Source organism: Carcharodon carcharias, chromosome 23, assembly GCF_017639515.1.
Source record: "Carcharodon carcharias isolate sCarCar2 chromosome 23, sCarCar2.pri, whole genome shotgun sequence".
Lineage (NCBI taxonomy): Eukaryota > Metazoa > Chordata > Chondrichthyes > Lamniformes > Lamnidae > Carcharodon > Carcharodon carcharias.
This window is the reverse complement of record NC_054489.1, coordinates 22,367,922-22,373,921: the sequence shown is the minus strand read 5'-3', so window position 1 is coordinate 22,373,921 and position 6,000 is coordinate 22,367,922. Positions and strand designations below refer to the sequence as shown.

The window sequence follows — 6,000 nt, the reverse complement described above, 5'->3', positions numbered from 1 at the left end:
TATGGCTTTTGAGTTCCTCACTGCGCTTTCCATGGCCGGTGCTATTTCTAGCTCTATCTAAAGATACAAATTTGTTTCAGACATTAATCTCTTCTGCATCGTATCTTCATTTATACTGCACACCAAATTATCTCTAAGCATGTCATTTATAGATGTACTAAATTCACAATATTCTGTTAACTGTTTCAGACTTGCCAGATAACAAGCAACTGTCTTCCCTGGGGCTCTAGTTCTTGAGTTAAACGTGAACTGTTGTATAGTTACCAAGGACTTGGGCTGGTAATGACTCTTAATAAGGTTCACTAAGTCATCAAAACTTATAGAATCTGGGGCACTGGATGCCGTCAAACTTTGAATCAATCCATGGGTCTTACTCCCACATGTGGATAAGAAAATCGCTCACCTCTTCTTCTCCCCACAATGTTGTTAGCATGGAAAAGAACGTGAGGTGTTCATCATAATAAGACCAATCATCTGGGGTTAGGTCAAAAGAATCAACTCTTTCAAACTGTGGCATGCTTCAAGGGGACCGCTTCGATGATTAGGATGGAAATTCAACTTATAATTACTGTGCAAGGTACGGCCCGATTTTGGTTCACTTGATTTCTTTCCTTGCTTTTTCTTGCTTTTCCTCTCATCACCAGTTTGTTAGATCCTGGTCCCTAATTTAGATGGACTAATGGACCTGGGTTGCACGCTTGTTTCGGGATGACCGAGTTGGTGCCATAGACAGATTAGATCAGCAGACAGTTATTATGCAGAACACATTCTATTTATTTACAAAGGAACTTAGCAGTTACACATGTGTGCTTACAACTCAAACCCTGTCTCTACATTACAGACTCTAACTCTAGACTACTCCTACTGACTAGGTAGCCCTGCTACTCTGCTGTTGAATACTAAGATCATATGACCTTCCATTATAGCATTCTTCTTAAAGGTATGTAACACATCGGATTGCCACAGGTGCCCAGCAATCTTCTTCCCCTCTCTCACATACTCTCTAGGCCCTTGACCGCTCCTAGGCCTATGACACCATAACACTGAGGTCCCTGACCTTATCCCCCCTACCAAAACATTCTTGCATCCTGTTCCCAGGCCAATGCCCTTGCCCACTTCAGCCTCTGACCTCCCTGCGCATGGCCTCCAAACTTTGCGTTTTCTCCCCAATTCGACCCCAGGCCCTTGACTTCATCCCCTGCCAGGCCTTTTTTGAATTATTTATTCATTCATGGGATGTGGTGGGGTTGCTAGGCCAGAATTTATTGCCCATTCCTAATTGCCCTTGAGAATGTGGTAGAGAATCACACTCTATAATATAGGTCACTAAAATAAAAATAGAAAATGATGGAATACTCAGCAGATCAGGCAACCTCCGTGAAGTGGTAAACATCAATGGCCTTGCATCAGAACTGGAAAAAGTTAGAGATGTATCAGGTTTTAATCAAGTACACAGGCAGGGAAAGTGGGGAATAGAGGAAAGAACATAAGGGGAGGTCTGTGAAAGGGTCAATGGCAGGAGAGATTAAATGACAAAAGGGTGGAAAGCCAAAAGTGGTGATCATGGGACAAGTAAGGAAATTAAAGGTGGGTCCGGCGGGGTGGATTTACTACCAACAGATGCTGTCTGGAAAAGTGGCAACATTTGAGGTCTGGCTTATTTGAATTACTGATACTGATGCTAAGGATTTTGACAGTGCATGCTTTTTGTCAACAAAACGCTGGTTATTTTCAAGGAATGCTAAGATATTTCGGACTTTGGCAGGGAGGAGATGAAGATAAATGATTGAAAGAGATCCCTTTCTTTAAATCTATCGTTTGCAGATTATAAAAAGAACACAAGACTCTACCCTCATTCTCTGTCCTTATTTCCCTCCGTTTGGCTCTTGCCCATAATTTGTGTTTGACTTTGCCTCCTTGTCGCATTGCTGTCAATTGTTGATTCAATAAGCATGCTGCTCTTTCTGTTTCTTCTGCTTCTTTTACTTTTAGTTATTTTAGTCTATTTTTTTCTTACTTCAAGTACAAACCCTTTTGCTGTTGACACCAGAAAACCTCCCCAGCCTTTGGTAGTGGACAACGATGCCAGGAACAAAATCCTTAAGGAAGCTATGTTATTTGAACTATGATTAGTCCCTTGCATATTTATGGGAACTTGCAAGTTATGGAAACAGAATAAAACTTTTTTTGTGACAGAGTTAAGTCTTTAATAAAAAACACTTTGGCATAGTGGTATTGTCGCTGGACTAGTAATCCAGAGACCCAGGGTAATGTTTTGGGGACCTGAGTTTGAATCTCGCCATGGCAGATGGCGGAATTTGAATTCAGTAAAAATCTGGAATTAAAAGTTTAATGATGACCATGAAACCAAAGTCAATTGTTGTATAAAACCATCTGGTTCACTAATGCTCTTTAGGGAAGGAAATCTGCCGTCCTTACCTGGTCTGGCCTACATGTGACTCCAGACCCACAGCAATGTGGCCGACTCTTAACTGCCCTCTGAAATGACCTAGCAAGTCACTCAGTTGTATCAAACTGCTACAAAGTCTCAAAAAAGGAATGAAACCAGCATTGACCTAGGCACCGGAAACGACAACGGCAAACCTAGCTCTGTCGACCCTGCAAACATCTAACATCTACTAACATCTGGGGGCTAGTGCCAAAATTGGGAAAGCTGTCTCATAGGCTAGTCAAGCAACAGCCTGACATAGTCAGCTTCATGGGATCATACCTTACAGATAATGTCCCAGAAACCACCATCACCATCCCTGGGTAAGTCCTGTCCCACCAGCAGAACAGTCCCAGCAGTGGTGGCAGAACAGCAGTGTACAGTTGGGAGGGAGTTGCCCTGGGAGTCCTCAACATCGATACCGGACCTCATATTCTCATGGCATCAGGTCAAGCATGGGTACGGAAACCTCCTGCTGATTACCACGTAACCCCTTCCCTCAGCTGATGAATTAGTGCTCCTCCATCTTGAACATCACTTAGAGCACTGAGGGTGGCAAGTGCACAGAATGTACTCTGGATGGGGGACTTCAATGTCCATCACTAAGAGTGGCTCGGTGGCACCACCACTGACTGAGCTGGCTGAGTCCTTAAGGACATAGCTGCTAGACTGGGTCTGCGGCAGGTGGTGAGGGAACCAACAAGAGGGAAAGACATATTTGACCTCATCCTCACCAACCTGCATGCCACAGATGCATCTGTCCATGACAGTTTCGGCAGGAGTGACCACTGCACAATATTTGTGGAGACAAAGTCCTGCCTTCACACTGAGGGTGCCCTCCCTCATGTTACATGGCACTGCCTCTATGCTAAATGGGATAGATTTTGAACAGATCTAGCATCTCAAGTCTGGGCATCCATGAGGTGCAGAGGGCCATCAGCAGCAGCAGAATTGTACTTGAACACAATCTGTAACCTCATGGCCCAGCATATCCCCCACTCTACCATTACCACCAATCGAGGGGATCAACCCTGGTTCAATGAAGAGTCTAGAAGGGCATACCAGGAGCAGCACCAGGCATACCTAAAAATGAGGTGTTAACCTGGTGAAGCTATAACACAGGACTACTTGTATGCCAAACAGCATAAGCAGCAAGTGATAGACAGAGCTAAGCGATCCCACAACCAATGGATCAGATTTAAGCTCTGCAGTCCTGCCACATCCAGTTATGAATGGTGGTGGATAATTAAACATCTCACTGGAGGAAGAGGCTCCACAAATATCCCCACCCTCAATGATGGAGGAGCTCAGCGCATCAGTGTAAAAAATAAGGCTGAAGCATTTGCTACAATCTTCACCCACAAGTGCCAAGAGGATGAGCCATCTCGTCTTCTTCTGGAGGTCTGCAGCATTACTGATGCCAGTCTTCAGCCAATTCAATTCTCTCCATGTGATATCAAGAAATGGCTGAAGGCACTGGGTACTGCAAAGTTAATGGGCCCTGACAATATTCCGGCAATAGTACTGAAGACTTGTGCTCCAGACTTTGCTGCGCTCCTAGCCAAGCTGTTCCAGTACAGCTACAACACTGGCATCTACCCGGCCATGTAGAAAATTGCCCAGTATGTCCTATACACAAAAAGCAGGACAAACCCAAGCCAGCCAATTATTTCCCCATCAGTCTACTCTTGATCATCAGTAAAGTAATGGAAGTGGTCATCAACAGTGCTATCAAGCGGCATTTGCTTAGCAATAACCTGCTCACTGATGCCGTTTGTGTTCTACCAGGTCCACTCAGCTCCTGACTGCATTACAGCCTTGGTTCAAACATGGACAGAAGAGCTAAAATCCTGAGGTGAGGTGAGAGTGACTGCCCTTGACATCAAGGCCACATTGTCCAAGTGTGGCATCAAGGAGCCCTAGCAAAACTGGAGTCAATGAGAATCAGTGGGAAATCTCCCCATTGGTTGGAGTCATACCTGGAACAAAGGAAGATGGTTATGTTTATTAGAGGTCAGTCATCTCAACTCCAGGACATCACCACAGGAGTTCCTCAGGGTGGTATCCTTGGCCCAACCATCTTCAACTGTTTTATCAATCACCTTGATTCTTTGATTTCTGGGACATTATCTGTAAGATATGATCCTGTGAAGTTGACTATGTCACGCTGTTGCTTGACTAATCTGTGAGGCAGCTCTCCCAATTTTGGCACTAGCTCCAGATTTTAGTAAGGAGAACTTTGCACAATGTTCAGCACCATTTGCCCTCCTCAGAAACTGAAGTAGTCCATGTCCAAATGCAGCAAGACCTGGACAATACCCAGGCTTGGACTGACAAACGGCAAATAATATTCATGCCATACAAGCGTCAGACAATGACCATCTCCAACAAGAGAGAATCTAACCATCGCCCCTTGATGTTCAATGACATTACCCTCACTGAATCGCTCACTATCAAAATCCTGGGGGTTACCATTGACCAGAAACTGAACTGGGCTAGCCATATAAATACTATGGTTACAAGAGTAGTTCAGAGGCTAGGAACCCTGCGACGAGTAACTCACCTCCTGACTCCCCAAAGCCCGTCCACCATCTACAAGGCACAAGCCAGAAGTGTGATGAAATATACCCCACTTGCCTGGTTGAGGTTAGCTCCAATAACACTCAAGAAGCTTGACACCGTTCAGGACAAAGCAGCCCGCTTGATTAGCACCACATCCACAAATATTCACTCCCCCCACCACTGACGCACAGTAGCAGCAGCGCGCACCATCTACAAAATGCACTGCAGGAATTCACCAAGGCTCCTTAGGCAGCACCTTCCAAACCCACAACTACTACCATCTAGAAGGACAAGGGCAGCAGACACATGGGAACACCACCGCCTGGAAATTCCCCTCCAAGTCACTCCCCATCCTGACTTGGAAATATATCATTGTTCCTTCACTGTCGCTGGGTCAAAATCCTGGAACTCCCTTCTTAACAGCACTCTGGGTATACCTACACCACATGGACTGCAGAGATTCAAGAAGGCAGCTCACCACCACCTTCATAAGGGCAGCTAGTGATGGGCAATAAATGCTGGCCCAGCCAGTGAAGCCCACAATCCATGAATGAATTTTAAAAAATTGTAGCCAAACTAAAGCATTTTAACATGAGAAACCATTAGATAATTGATGCTTAGAGCTTTTTTAGCCAGGTGAATTATTCTCCAATAGTTTTAAAAATTTTGATTGATAAATGAATAGCTGGCTGAATACAGTAGCAAGCACAATCAGAACTCAACTGCTTTCCATCTCTATTGTCTAATATTGGCCTCAACAATGTTAGGAGTGCTCATGTCAACAACATTCCTGTTTTAAATAATCATTTGGTAGCACAGGACTTGCGTGTCACTGAAAAAAGAGACATGTTAAAGCTTTTCATCATCTTCTCATCAGGACACTTCGCAAGAATACCAAAACAAGAGGAAAACAACAATTTATATTGCATGAGAAGAGATTGGTTGGCAAGTTAGCTCTGATTGGTAGAGATGTCACCGTGGCGAGTGCA

General features: G+C 44.5%; 1 pseudogene; it reads left to right on the top strand.

The window, feature by feature from the left end:
- The first annotated feature begins 537 nt into the window (after positions 1–537).
- The window catches only part of LOC121268950, a 53,760-nt pseudogene continuing 48,297 nt past the window's right edge, over positions 538–6,000 (top strand).